Below are 15747 nucleotides of genomic sequence, written 5' to 3'. Positions count from 1 at the left end.
TCGGTCCCTTTGAGGTGGTGTAGTGCAAAAGTCCCACTGCCTACTTGGTGGACTTTCAGCCTCCCAGGAACCCCTTGCGGGTCCTGCATGTGAACCACCTGAAGCCCCACTTTGCGAGGTCTGAAGTGGGCATGCTTCTTGCCGCAGATGCTGGAATGGAGGAGGAGAGTGAGCCTCTTCCTGACCTCTTGTGTGCAGAAGAGAAGGATGGGTCAGTGGAGGGTGTGGTCCTCTCCACCACACTGACCCCTGAGCAGCAGAGAGATTGTCACCAGCTGTTGGGGCAATTTTCTGATTTGTTTTCCCTGGTGCCTGGTGTCACTGAGTGGTGCGTCCATGATGTGGACACCGGAAACAGTCCTCCTGTCAAGCACAAGGCTTCCGGAGTGACTGACCGGGTCATGGCCTACATTAAGGAGGAGGTCTCCAAAATGTTTGCCCTAGGGGTGATTGAGTCCTCTAGCAGCCCATGGTCCAGCCCCATGGTCTTGGTACCAAATGCTGCCGCGCCTGGTGCCACCCCTGAATTCAGATTCTGTGTGGACTACCGAGGCCTCAATTCGGTCACGAAGACCGACGCACACCCCATCCCCAGAGCTGATGAGCTCATAGATCGATTGGGGGCTGCCCGGTACCTCAGCACATTTGATCTAACGTCTGGGTACTGGCAGATCGCCTTAACTGATGGGGCCAAGGAGAGGTCAGCATTCTCCACACCAGATGGGCACTACCAGTTCCGCATGATGCCCTTTGGAATGAAGAATGCCCCAGCCACCTTTCAGAGGTTGGTCAACCAGGTGTTGGCTGGGCTGGAGGATTTAAGTGCCGCCTACCTGGATGACATTGCAGTGTTTAGTTCCTCCTGGGAGGACCACTTGCGCCACCTCTGGGAAGTGTTGATGGCACTGTGCAGAGCAGGCCTCACAATCAAGGCCAGTAAGTGCCAGATTGGGCAGGGTTTTGTGGTGTATATGGGACACCAGGTGGGGAGTGGCCAGGTGGCACCCCTGTAGCCCAAGATTGAAACCATCCTGGCATGGGAGCCCCAGGACCCAGAACCAGGTGAGAGCCTTCCTCAGTCTCACAGGTTATTAGAGGAGGTTTGTCAAGGGGTATGGCAACATTGCTGCCCCCTTGACTGAGCTGACTTCCAAGAAGCAGCCAAAGATTGTGAACTGGACTGACACCTGTCAGAAAGCTTTTGATGCCCTCAAGACTGCCATGTGTGCAGCACCTGTCCTCCAGGCACCCAATTTTGCTAAGAAATTTCTTGTCCGGACAGACGCTTCAGAGCATGGGGTGGGGGCTGTTCTTTCACACATCAATGAGGAGGGACTAGACCAACCTGTAGCCTTCATCAGCAGGAGGTTACCTCCCCAGGAACAGAGGTGGAGTGCAATTGAGCGTGAGGCATTTGCTGTGGTCTGGGCACTGAAGAAGCTGAGACCATACCTGTTTGGGACTCACTTCCGGGTTCAGACAGACCACAGGCCCCTCAGATGGCTGATTCAGATGATGGGTGAGAATCCCAAGTTGTTGAGGTGGTCCATTTCCCTACAGTGGAAGGATTTCACGGTGGAACACCGCCCTGGCACAGAACACGCCATTGCTGAGGGTCTGTCCAGATTTGTCCACCTTAGTGAAGAGAACGCCCAAGGAGATGGGTAGTTCTCCCCACATTTCAGCTGAGGGGGACACGTGTTAGACTTGGTACCATTGGCGTGGGTCTCCCTTCCATTTTTCGATGTTGTCTCCTCTGTTTTTGCTGGTATTAGATGCTCTGGGTGCTGTGCCACTGCCATTCAGTGCCACAGCGCAAATGCTCCCAGTGTAAATATGACTGTGAATTGGTATATCCCTGATTGGCTTATTTGGTTTACCTGTTAGTCCCTAGTAGTGTGGCCTGTGTGTGCCCAGGGCTGGTAACCCAAATGCTGCTAGTGGGCCTGCAGCGCCGGTTTGCACCACCCACAGAAGCAGCTTGTAAAGTGTTTCTCAGACCTGCCACTGCAGTGTCTGCATGCAGTCCAGAACTGCCATCTTGGCTGTGAAGTGCCCACACTTCCCAGCCCCTGACCCTTCACTTAGCATCATGTCAGTTACCCCTATGGTAGATGCATTCTGTGTGAGGTAGGACATGGCTTGCTATGTGTAGCATGTCCTGGTAGTGAATCACCCTCCATTTTGTTTTTCACTGCTGCAAGGCAACCTGTTCTCCATAGGCTAGAATGGGCAGACTGGCTATTACATCTTATAGTCCTATCCTATCTGACTAGGGAACATGGTAGAAATTCGAGATTAGTAGGCCTGAGCTCAGAATAATGAAATGCATCTTTTAGTAAAGTTGGTTTTAATATTCTGTGTTTGAAAATACCACTTTTAGAAAGTAGGTAGTTTCTTGCCTAAGCCTCCAATGTGCTCTGCTGGTATGTGTATTGGCTGTCTGGGTTTAGAGGGGCAAGGCAGGCTGAATCAGACCTGGGTTGAATAGAGAAATCTGCATTGAGTACTGGGGAGGGGTAGCTCCTTGTCCTGAATAGGGCTGTGTCTGGCAATGTGAATGCTGGCTCCACCTCCTACTGTGCGTCAGATGGCAGACCCCCTCTTTCTGAAAGGAAGGATGCAGCCTGGTAAACAAAGAGCTCCAAGCCTGAGCAAAACTGGTTCTGGCTGGGTTCAGTGACTAGAGACTTTTGAGAACAAAGACTTTTGGGGTATAAATATCTGTGCCAATCCCCTGCTTTTTGTATTGCTGCTGGATGTCAAGAAGAACCTCTGTCCGCTTCACTGAAGGAACCTGCAGGAGAGAACTGTCCTTGTGCTTGTGTGCTATTTCTTGGATTGGCCTGCAGCAATTCCCCTTGGACTTGGAAGAAGAGGGAAAATGACTTTTCAGAGTACTTTTATTTTGCTAAGCAATCACCCAAGGGCAAGAAGAGAACAAGCCACCTGCTGGAGTCACAGGCACATCTGACTCCCCCACCAGTCTCCTGATTCCTCCCAGCGAGGATTTCTATCTGCAGGTGAGGCCCCTGTGAGTTCCAGGGCATCTAGTCCTACTACAGAAAAGAGAGAGCTGAAAATCATCGCTAACACCGTTTGCAAACCGCCGCAGCTGAAGAGCGTAAGAAAGATCCACGCGCTGCTGCCGCCGAGTGCTCGCAAACCAAAGATCATCGCATCGCACGCTTGTGTACCCCAAAGTGCTCGCTAACCCCAGAGATCGTGGCATCGCACATCTGTGGGTTTTTTGAAGTCTCAGTGACCCAGTAACATCGCAGCGCGGACGCCGTGTGTCCGCCATTTTCCTCGCATCGCACCCGGATCGTGGCTCCCTCGCTGGGCGCCATTTTCTTGCATCGCAACAAGATTGCACACGTAACAGGATCAGCGCATCATCCTCCCTCGCGGCAAGGATTCAACACATCGCTGGCCTAGTGTGAGGAAATCTGTCGCTTTGTCCCGCACGCACACGCAGCCCGGCGCATCATCCTCCCTTGCGGCAAGGATTCAACGCATCGCCGGCCTAGTGTGGGGAAAATCATCGCTACAGCTCCTTTGTGACATTTTGTTGGTTTTGCCACGAAATCCAGGTACTTTGTAAGTAAAAGGGTCACAGAGACCACTGCTTTGACTGAACCCCTACTTAAACACTTTGAACTCTTTTTCCAGCTTTTCAAGAGTACCCCCCTTTTTCAGTAGTGTGGCTTTTTACTGTTATTGGTCTTGTGTTAAGTCTATATATAAAGATCCTTATTTTTTATAACTACTTGTGTGGTGTCCTTTTGTAGTGTCCTTCACTGGGTTACTGTGTATGATTATACATGCTTTACACACTGCCTCTGAGATAAGCCTAGCTGCTCGTGCTACGTTACCACAGGGTTGAGCAGGGGTTATCAAAGGGTGTAGCCCCCTTACTCTGACTTAGGAAGAAGGGTCCCTACTTGGACCGTGGCCAGCCACTGCAAACTAGAGACCCCCATTTCTAACACCACTTATTTAAACTGCTGAGACAATACTATCTCTTTTCATCAGAACCTTCTTTTTCTGTCAGGTCACACTAGTTAGCTGTTAAAGAAATGCAAGGAAAGCTCTGCTTATTTAGAACACACGGGATGTCAAGCCTGTTAAGGAGGAATTACCTGCATTTTGCCACATGTGTGATGATGAACTACATATACCCTTTGATTGTCAGAAATAGCTACACAAGAGTTTGTTGTAATTCCAGGTATATTCCACAAATCTACATATGGAACATTATTTGCATCTGAGGGACTATTCCACCACATTCCAAAGGGAAATGGGTGACAATCATCATGCAATACATCAATTAATACAATACTTTGCTAAACCCATGCTAGACGTTGCACTGGGGAACTATAAGGTCAACCACACATTTAACTTTTCAACCATTTTGGTGTTGGATTGAGCCTTCTGCTCACTGTGATCCCCAGAGTGTTGGACTTGTAGTACATTAGCATTTTCTGCCTTTCGATATAAATATTTAGGACTTTCATATTAGGTGGCTACAAATATCTATCAAAAGAATAATGTGTGGTCCAACATTGGACACAACAAAAATACTTTTAATAGAAGCAGGGAGGCTATAATCTGGTATCATTGCATGAGACCAAGGACTGTAGAAACTAAAACGGATCGTGTCTTGTACTAACATTTCATCTTGCTGACAAAGCCCTTGAAACATAAAATGAAATAACAACATAATTATGCAGATCTTTAAAACCGTGTGCCACTTAGTAGTCCTCAATTCTTTACTCCTGATGAGGGATTGCACTTCTGAGTTAAATATGAAAAGGTCATTTTAATCTTCCCAGTTCCTTGACTCCCTATTCTTTGCCTCCTACTACCACCATCTTACGACATTTTCATTCCCCAGGGTGGCTTATCTCCCAAAAACTTTATTCTGCTTCTTGTTTGTATGCCTGCACACAGAAAATGGAAGTGTGGAAAATGGCCAAACCTAAATCTAAAAGGATGAGTGTTATTTACACCGGTGTCCACCCTAGAAAAATATGTAAGTGGGTGGCCAGAAAACTAAATTGTTAAAAGGTATTTTTTCTTTCTCTAAAAGATGCAACCCATGAATCTGTGCGGCCTCCTTGGTTTATCTGGAGCGCAGTATCCCCCACCAGCATTTTCATCTCATCTCCTCAAGCATAAAAACACAAGATCACATTTTCCAAAACACTTCTATACCTCCACCTCATTGAATAGGTTGGTGGCATCGGGCGTCTCTGTAGGGGTGTTGTCCAGGCCCACAGAGTCCAACTATAATGAGGCAATCTGTTGAGCAAGGAGTGATACATTTTCCTCCCACCTGAGGATGTTATTTGCGAACTGACTGGTCTCAAGCATGGATGTCCCGAGACCTGTGCTTGTTTTTGTAAAAGAATAAGTGCCCAGGCCGAAACAATGGTGATTCCTCCATGGGGGCGTTTGGGCGCCACCCCCCCTGCTTTCTCGCCATGCGAGAAGGCAGAAACAAATGGTAGTTATTTAAAACTACCATTTGTTTCTGCCTTCTCGCACGTCAAGAAAGCAGAACTTCCTTCCTGGTTTAGAGTTACTCGAGCCTCAGGGCAGGGGGGAGTGGCTTGGGGGAGTGGCTTGCCCACTGTTGGTAATACTGACTGTTTGGACAGCCTGAGAGGCTGTCCAAACAGACAGTATTAGCAACAGTGGGCAAGCCGCTCCCCCCTGCCACCTCCCACTCTCCGTTCTCTGCAGCATACAGACTGAGAGAAATGACCCTGTTGGGGCAGCCGGCCGAACCAATCAGCGCTGGCTGCGGTGGAGAAGAGGGAGGCTGCCTGCAGCCTTCCTGTTGACAAGAGCCCAGACCACGTCAGACGCATTCAAAATCCAGGATGGCGGCAGTCGGAAGTCCGCAGTCTCGGGAGTCAGCGCGGGAAGCCAAGGTAAGTTTTATATAATATTTTATTATGAATATGTATTAATATCGCATATCGCATGTAAATTATACTTAAGTATTTAAATGTTGCCTGAGCCTGTCTCTGCCGGCTTCGGAGTGAGGGGGGATTTTGTTAAGGAGGCGAGTTTCAGAGGGGTGAAGAAGAAGCTCTCTAGTCTGGGGGTTGAGGTGGTTTGTGTTGTGCCACGCGCCGGGACTCCTTTACCCTGTCGCCCGGGATGCTCAGCTCATGCATGCCTCCTTGTGCGCCGGCTCGGGTCCGTTGGCAGTGGCGTGCAGGTGCTCGGTGCTTCTATGGATGCTCTGTGCTCTTCTTGCGGCTGCGTTTGGCATTGGCAACCCGTGCCTGACTGTGATGGGGCAGGTGGGACTGCGATGTCGCCGTGCCACCTGCCCTTGCTCTGGGAAGAGATGGTCCTGTGCAGTGAGAGCGCTCACGCCTGATTCTTAGTTTCCCTTCCGACTTCCTTCCCATGTGGTGAGTGCCGTGCATGTGCATACATAATAATTAAAAATGAAAACAATATAACATCGAATAAACTCTGAAGACTGTACATTGTTGGCACATTCCTTGGGTTGCCCTAAATAAGGGCCTCTGTGACTGTGTGTAAATGAGTTGTAACATTTAACCCAATTCAGCCGAAAATACAGTCATGCTTTGCATTCTGTACAAAAGTTCACAGTAAATAAAGTGCGAGTTTCTCTCATCCGTTTGTGGCAGTAGTTTGTATGTTTGTTTCCATCTCTCATAGTCATAGCGCCAGTAAGCAGGCACAAACGCGTGTCTCGTTAATTCACTGACACAAGAGAACTGCCGTTCCCCTGCACACCGAACAAGTAGGGACATCAGAGGAGTGACTGACCTCTGACTAGACACAAACTTGTCAGCACCAGCACCTTCGTCACTCGCCTGATTCACACAGTTTAGCTCAGTCATGCTGGTGCCAAATTGTATATTTGGGAGTGAGAGGATAAGGAGGGGCTGACGATCGACGGAGTGTTAAAAACAGTATCTATGATAGGTTAAACATTAATTAAAATAAGTTTAAATGGCGTCACTGGAGTCAATTGAGAAGACTGCTACGGTTTGCACGGCGAGCACGTTATGTAGACAGATCCATGTGAGTGCACCTCCGACCCGGCAAGAACTCCCTCAGTTCGGAGTGACACTGGACCAACAGGGCAATTGGAGCCACTGGGGGTTGAGTCATGTGTTATTTATTGATAAATTCACTCGGAATACGTTGTACAGCCAGGGTCGGACTAGCACAGCAAATACATCTGGGCATTAAAATGAAAGTGCCCCTCATTAGCGTGTTTCAGCTGAAAAAAAAAGTATCCCACATTTTCAAATCTGGGCAGTTTTCAACGCGTAAATTTACCCTGTATATGTATTTGCAAGGTATGGAATATACAATGCATTGGTGCCCGCTGCAGGCAAAATTTGCTGTAATACCTGTTTTGTGTTTTCATTCTATTTGAAGCTACTCATAAGCTAAGCCTCTAACACTGCATGATGGTTTCACGAAATGAACATTTTCTAAAATATGTGATCACTTTATGAACATGCTGAGTTCACTTTCACATAGCGCGCTCCATTAGTTTTGATGTGGGGTTGGTTTCTATTCGTTGTATGGTACTGTGTGGTGTTTGTTCCTGTATGTTTTCTCCACCGCCAATTTTACGCCCGCCAATTTCAAATGTCACCAGCCGCCACTGGGCCGAAAGTATTGCTGGAAAGTCCACAGCTGGTGCTATCAAATGTCAGGATGTTGAATACCAAGGCTGCATAGACTTTATTCCTCCTCACACCTCTTTCATACACAATCAGACACATCCTGCCTTTTTATCTCAAACGTTCACCTTTAGCGCTGGTGGCGCCTGATGATACAATCATTTTTGGCACCCCCACACCCCATGACCGCCTCCTCAGATTATCTCACTACCACTGGACATAACTGTCCCTCATTTTTCCAACCATGCCTTATTGCTAAACCCAATGCCTCCCCCCCGTGAGGTTGGTGCCCCCTCCATAGGTCAGCACCCAGTGGGGCCGCACTAGCCGCACTGCCCTAAAGCCGGTCCAGAGTGCCAGTCCTAAAAAATGAGTGCCAGTGTGCCCCACCTGCAACCAACTGCTCAAAATAAACACTGCCAAAACTTTCATGTAATCAGATCTTGTTGATGGGGTCTGAATTATGCTTATGCTTGATTGCACCAAAATCTACCCAACCTACCTACTTTCTGAGAACTATTTTTGTTGTTTAGGGTGAAGGCTGTGCTTCGTACAGTAGGGAAGTGTCCAAGGCTGCTCCTGTAGTAACAGAAATGATAAATGTAGGCCAGAGGGGCCCAAGGCAATCGGATGTTACTGGGCCCCAACTGTGGCAACAGGGGTCTTTCACGTCTGGTGTCCTGGGCCCCCATACTGCGGAACTTCAAACTGGAAGCCAAGTACCCCTTTTAGTATTTGACTAACAGGGTAATTAAGAAGAGCAGCCCAAACTGATTCAGGGAGGGGTTGTATGTCACAATAGCGACCACATAAATATTATTTGGTTTAAAAAATATGGTTACCTAAATAACAAAGAGGAAAATATCAACTTTCTATGTACACAATGCAAGTACTAATATATCGACAACACAAATATTGATTATCAAAAATATCATGAAAATAACATAGAAAAACAAAACATAATCTACAAAAATATATATTTCCTAATTGATAATGAAAATGAGAAAATCCAAGACAACATAAACAGATTTACATATAGCTTTAAAACTAAACATAACAATTTATTATTTCACAGCACAAACATTCAAATATTTAATGTATATAAATATGTACATAGAAAAAATAAAAAATAAAAATTTTACATATCAATTTCACAGAAAAGCCACGTTCAACTTATTGCACAACTGAAAAAAATGAAATACCTTACAGAAGCAATCACATTCAGATTTTCAGCAGTTAGACAGAAAAAAATCACGTATCGACACTATGAAAAGAGGACCCAACAAACACTACTCTTACTGTTGCCAACCGTCTCCAATTACAGAGGAACCCATGATTCTCAAAAACTAAATTGAAACACCTCAATGTGTTTTCAAGCATTTGTACATTTCTTTACTTAACATACAATATATAATTGAAAAACCTAACTATTGATATTAAATATTTAAACATTGACGTAAACAATTAATATACCAGAAGTACAATTTTACCATCACAAAATGTGCCAGTTAAGAAAATGAAGAAAAAAGAAAGGTGGGAGAAAAAAACTATAAGAACACCCACAGAAAAGTTACAAACGAATAAGTTTGCAAAGAAATATTTATAATACTTAAAATAAACACGCGGAAATATTACACAAAGACCAGCCTGAACACTAACATCTAAAGTTTCTAGATAAATCAGACAAATGCACGATATGCTCTCTCAGAATGTACTACTCTTTCATAATGTTCAACGGCTAGAGTAGTTAAGGAGCATTGAGTAAACTCTGACCTAAATAAACCAACAGAACTTGTCAAACACAACCAAATCACTGATCTGATCAACAAACTGAAAACCATCTATAAATAGCAGGTTTCATAGATTATCAAAGAACAAAATGTCAAAATGTATGCCATATGGTTTCTTTGTTTGCATTCTAGGATATTTAATCGAAATAAATAGAAAAGTATAACAACATATTCCAGAATTCAAATAAGAATGTGAATATCATATACAATAGCCATGTATACATCCACATAACACAAAAGAATTAAAAATACATTGCAAATTCCATTGAGAACACCAAACCATATATATATAAAACATTTTAATTAAAATAAAAATTTACATTATTATTAAACGTTATAATAATATTTAAATTAAATCTCACATCCACATAAGTTAGTACCTAAACTATACATGAATCATGTCTGTTGGAAAGGGTCCTTTTTGCAGGGCTATCCCCAAACTTTTTGCTTCTTCCTCCTTTGTTTTTCCTGACCTGTGGTTGTTGGTTATAGGACTCTGGGCACTTTATCACTGCTGATCAGTGCTAAAGTGCATATGCTCTCAGTGTAAATTGCTATTATGATTGGTTACCAATGATTGGCATATTTGTCTTACCAGTAGGTCCCTAGTAAAGTTCACTGAGTGTGCCAGGGCTGTTAATTCAAATGCTACTAGTGGGCTTGCAGCACTGATTGTACCGCCCACGTGAGTAGCCCTAAAAAGATGTCTCAGGCCGGTCACTGCAGTGCCTGTGCGCAGTTTGTTAACTGCCATGTAGACCTGGCCAGTGTACCCACTTGCCAGGCCTTACCCTTCCCTTTTCTTACACCTAGTACACCCCTATGGTAGGCCCAAGGTACCCCCCTGGGCAGGGTGCAGTGTATGTAAAAGGTAGGACATGTACTAGTGTGGGTTAAATGTCCTGATAGTGAAATACTGCCAATTTTCTTTTTCACTATTGAAAGGCTATCTTGCCCACAGAACAGAATGGGGAATGCTGTGTAACATATTACTTGCATATCTTCCCATAGGATTGAGAAAGAAAATTGGATTCTGGTATCCCCGAACTCAGAATTTAAGAACACATCTTTTAGTAAAGATGGTTTTTAAATTCTGTGTTTCAAAATAGCACTTTTAGAAAGTGGCTATTTTCTTGTTCAACCTTTCTGTGTGCCTCTGCCTGTCAGTGGATTGACTGTCTGGTTTGAGAGTGACAGGGGCTGGGGTGGCTCCAGGAGTCTGGGTGAGTCAGCACTAGGTTAAATAGGCCAATCTGCATTTGGAGTGGTGGGAGGAGTAGCACCTGGGCCTGGATAGGGCTGTGCCTGCCTTCCACAATGCTGGCTCCACCGCCTGTGGTGCATCTGATGACCCTGGCCCACACTAAGAAAGTTGTGCATTGGTAGAGAGCACCCAGAACTGGTTTGGACTGGGTCCAGGACCCCTCACACATATAGAACAAAGACGTTTGGGGTATAAATGTGAGAACTGACACCCCTGAACTTTAGACTACTGTGCAATCAAGAGGAATACCTGCCAAAGAAGATCAGCTGAAGAGACTGAGGAGAAGTACTGCCATTGCTGTGTGTCTGGGGCTGGCCTGCTGTTTGCTGTTTCTACTGAGGAGAGAACTAAAGGACTTTGCTGTGTGCTGTGTCCCCTGCTTGATGAAGGACTTTGCTGTGTGCTGTGTCCCTCTGAAGAAAAGTCTCCAAGGCCCTGAGAAGAGCTGACCTCCTGTATCTGAAGTCCCAGGCACAAAAGGACTTCACCCCCAGCTTCCCTGAACTTCCTTGCTGGGAGTTCCAGTCTGCCTGGAGGGCCTTTATCTGTGTGTGAGGCCTTTTTGCTGAAGGGAGCTGGAAGCGCGATGCAACAAGAGAACCGTGACGCCGCAGCAGTAGCTACTGTTGCATCATCGAGGAAGCGCGTTGCCGCTGCAGCTGCCGCTGCCGCTGTTCGCACAGAGTGTGCCGGTGCATCACCGGAGAAGCCTGTCGCAGGGTAGTCGCATCGCTGAGTAAGCGCGCTGCTGCTGATCGCCGTCGCAACACTGGAGAAGCGTGTCGCAGTCTCCGAGGGTGTCATCGCATCACTGGGGAAGCATGTCGCAGGGCCTATCACGGCTCGGAAAGCCACAGAGTTCGCTGCATGTCCGTTGGGCGTGCACCCATTGCCTCTATGTTGTCGCATCCCAGTAATGACCCAATTTTCTCGCACCGGTTCATCCCAACGCATCGAGGTGCCATCTTTTAACATCGGAACCGGAGCGCAGGAAGAATCGATGCATCACCTTCTCTGCGACCCTTTTGTTTGTTTTGCGTAACGCATCTCAGGTACTTTGGCCCTGATTCACAGAACTAACTTAAGACAAAATCCTAAATTTACTACCATTTTGGTATTCACAGAAGGCACTTACTCATTTTGGTATTCACAAAAGGCACCTACTCATTTCGGTATTCACAGAAGTTAGGAGTCCTAACTTTAGGACTCCTAAATGCCTTCTGTGAATACTAAGCATGGGCGTAAAATCCGTTCCGTTCGCGGAATTTGCGGATTTTCTGCAATTTCGCGGTCCGCGAATCTCGCGAAATTGCAGAATAATCCGCTAAATCGCGTTCGGGACGGATTTTCAAAAACAAAAGTACATGAAGCACTTACAGGGTTACAGCAGGTGCCCAAGTTGAAGCTAATTTCTTTGTAACCATTTACAAAATGGTTACAAAGAAATTAACTTCAAGTTGGGCACCTGCTGTAACCCTGTAAGTGCTTCCTGAGGCGCCTCGTTGCCTACTTGCAACTATTCTCTGACCCTCGAAGCAGGGTCAGAGAATAGTTACAAGTATGGCACAATGCTCTAGGCTGTCACAAAAATCAAACCACAACAGGAAGCACTTACAGATAAGGAAGCAGGTGCCGGACTTGAAGCTCAAATTCAGTAACACATTAACCAGCCCCCGGTTGAGGCTGGGCAGGTGTGCTTTCTCCCCATAATCTACAGTGGTGAACCAGAGGGTGCTGTGATGAACCAGAAGGTGCAGTTGTGAACCAGAGGGTGCTGTGATGAACCAGAGGGTGGCAGTGGTGAAGCAGAGGGTGCTGTGATGAACCAGAGGATGGCAGTGATGAACCAGAGGGTGGCAGTGATGAACCAGAGGGTGACAGTGATGAACCAGAGGGTGGCAATGGTGAACCAGAGGGTGGCAGTGAAGAACCAGAGGGTGGCAGTGATGAACCAGAGGGTGCTGTGATGAACCAGAGGGTGGCAGTGATGAACCAGAGGGTGACTGTTATGAACCAGAGGATGACAGCGATGAACCAGAGGGTGGCAGTGGTGATTCAGAGGGTGGCAGTGATGAACCAGAGGGTGGCACAGGTGAACCAGAGGGTGGCACTGGTGAACCAGAGGGTGCTGTGATGAACCAGAGGGTGGCAGTGATGAACCAGAGGGTGACAGTGATGAACCAAAGGGTAGCAGTGGTAAACCAGAGGGTGGCAGTGATGAACCAGAGGGTGGCAGTGGTGAACCAGAGGGTGACAGTGATGAACCAGAGGGTGGCAGTGGTGAACCAGAGGGTGGCAGTGATGAACCAGCGGGTGGCAGTGGTGAACCAGAGGGTGGCAGTGATGAACCAGAGGGTGGCAGTGATGAACCAGATGGTGGCAGGGGTGAACCAGAGGGTGGCAGTGGTGAACCAGAGGGTGGCAGTGATGAACCAAAGAGTGGCAGTGATGAACCAGAGGGTGGCAGTGATGAACCAGAGGGTGGCAGGGGTGAACCAGAGGGCGGCAGGGGTGAACCAGAGGGTGGCAGTGATGAACCAGAGGGTGGCAGTGAGGAACCAGAGGGTGACAGTGGTGAACCAGAGGGTGACAGTGGTGAAGCAGAGGGTGCTGTGATGAACCAGATGGTGGGAGGTGTGAACCAAAGGGTGGAAGTGGTGAACCAGAGGGTGGCAGTGGTGAACCAGAGGGTGCTGTGATGATCCAGAGGGTGGCAGTGGCGAACCAGAGGTTGGCAGTGGTGAACCAGAGGGTGGCAGTGATGAACTAGAGGGTGGCAGTGATGAACCTGAGGGTGGCAGGGGTGAACCAGAGGGTGCTGTGATGAACCAGAGGGTGGCAGTGATGAACCAGAGGGTGGCAGTGGTGAACCAGAGGGTGGCAGTGATGAACCAGAGGGTGACAGTGATGATCCAGAGGGTGGCAGTGATGAACCAGAGGGTGTCAGTGATGAACTAGAGGGTGGCAGTGATGAACCAGAGGGTGGCAGTGGGGAACCAGAGGATGCTGTGATGAACCAGAGGGTGGAAGTGGTGAACCAGAGGGTGGCAGTGGTGAACCAGAGGGAGCTGTGATGAACCAGAGGGTGGCAGTGATGAACCAGAGGGTGGCATTGGTGAACCAGAGGGTGCTGTGATGAACCAGAGGATGGCAGTGATCGATCAGAGGGTGGCAGTCGTGAACCAGAGGGTGGCCATGATGAAAAAGAGTGTGGCAGTGATGAACCAGAGGGTGGCACTGGTGAACCAGAGGATGCTGTGATGAACCAGATAATGGCAGTGATGAACCAGGGGGTGACAGTGATGATCCAGAGGGTGGCAGTGGCAAACCAGAGGGTGGCAGTGATGGACCAGAGGGTTGCAGTGATGATCCAGAGGGTGGCAGTGTCAAACCAGAGGGTGGCAGTAAAGAACTAGAGGGTGGCAGTGATGAACCAGAGGGTGACAGTGATGAACCAGAGGGTGGCGGTGGTGAACCAGAGGGTGGCAGTGATGAACCAGAGGGTGACAGTGGTGAATCAGAGGGTGGCAACAGTGATGAACCAGAGGGTGGCAGTGATGAACCAAAGGGTGGCAGTGGTGAACCAGAGGGTGGCAGTAGTGAACCAGAGGGTGGCACTGCTGAACCAGAGGGTGCTGTGATGAACCAGAGGGTGCTGTGATGAACCAGAATATGGCAGTGATCAACCAGGGGGTGGCAGTCATGAACCAGAGGGTGGCAGTGATGAACCAGAGGGTGGCAGTGATGAACCAGAGGGTGACACTGGTGAACCAGAGGGTGCTCTGATGAACCAGAGGGTGGCAGTGATGAACCAGAGGGTGACAGTGATGATCCAGAGGGTGGCAGTGGCAATCCAGAGGGTGGCAGTGATGAACCAGAGGGTGGCAGTGATGATCCAGAGGGTGTCAGTGGCAAACCAGAGGGTGGCAGTCATGAACCAGAGGGTGGCAGTGATGAACCAGAGGGTGGCAGTGACGAACCAGAGGGTGGCAGTGATGAACCAGAGGGTGACAGTGATGAAACAGAGGGTGGCAGTGGTGAACCAGAGGGTGGCAGTGATGAACCAGAGGGTGACAGTGGTGAACCAGAGGGTGGCAGTGGTGAACCAGAGGGTGCTGTGATGAACCAGGTATACGCATGTACCAGGCGTGGAGCACCCGCATGCCACTGCACCCTACTGCCCAGCGCCAGCACATGCCTGTACGGGGCAGTTTAGTATGAGATGGGACATTGTCCAGCAGCAGCAGCTGCATGCGCCTGAACCCACTGAGCAGGATCAGAATGGCTTTGTACCAACACGCGCAGCAGAGCTATCTTTGACATGTGAAGGATTCTGGGGTCCTGTGCCAAACGTATTTTTGCATCCATGAGTTTCCCAAACGCCATCCCCGTGTAGCTCCTGTGACCAGGAGGCTGCTTTCTCCTCATCTTCTGCTCTGCTTGGTCTCTGACCCTTTATAAACAAGATGCATGTGAACTCGCATAGAAGCCCGTGCCCGTTTGGCCCCATCCACCACACACTAGCGGTATGAAACTTCTTCCCGCCCATCCCCACTATAATGGCCAGCTCACTCAAGGGACCTTGGCGCCTTTTGGTGCGCTGACAAAGTTACAGGCACACGTGGTCACATATTTGTGCAAATGGCACAAAAATCCGCGAGTTCGCGGGAAAATTCGCGAACTCGCTGACTTTTTTTGAAATTTCGCACTAATTCGCGGACCACGAATTCGCAAATTTCGCCCATACTTAGTGAATACTGAAAGTCTCAAAGTTAGGATTTTTCTCAGTTTAGGGGTAGTAAAGTTAGGACTCCTAACTTTAGGACTCTTAAACTGAGAAAACTCCTAACTTTAAGACTTTCAGTATTCACAGAAGGCATTTAGGAGTCCTCAAGTTAGGAGTCCTAACTTTACTACTCCTAAACTAAGAAAAATCCTAACTTTAAGACTTTCGGTATTCACAGAAGGCATTTAGGAGTCCTAAAGTTAGGACTCCTAACTTCTG

General features: G+C 47.8%; 1 long non-coding RNA gene across 1 annotated transcript in view; it reads left to right on the top strand.

The window, feature by feature from the left end:
* Positions 1 to 5848: 5848 nt before the first annotated feature.
* The window catches only part of LOC144827527 (uncharacterized), a 60710-nt gene continuing 50811 nt past the window's right edge, over positions 5849 to 15747 (top strand). Inside the window, exon 1 of the long non-coding RNA XR_013610235.1 lies at positions 5849 to 5939. This is a non-coding gene — a long non-coding RNA (uncharacterized LOC144827527). The remainder of the gene's footprint in view (positions 5940 to 15747) is intronic.

Source organism: Lissotriton helveticus, chromosome 4_1 (genome assembly GCF_964261635.1).
Source record: "Lissotriton helveticus chromosome 4_1, aLisHel1.1, whole genome shotgun sequence".
Taxonomy (NCBI): Eukaryota; Metazoa; Chordata; class Amphibia; order Caudata; family Salamandridae; genus Lissotriton; species Lissotriton helveticus.
This window is presented reverse-complemented; position numbering and strand designations above follow the sequence as displayed.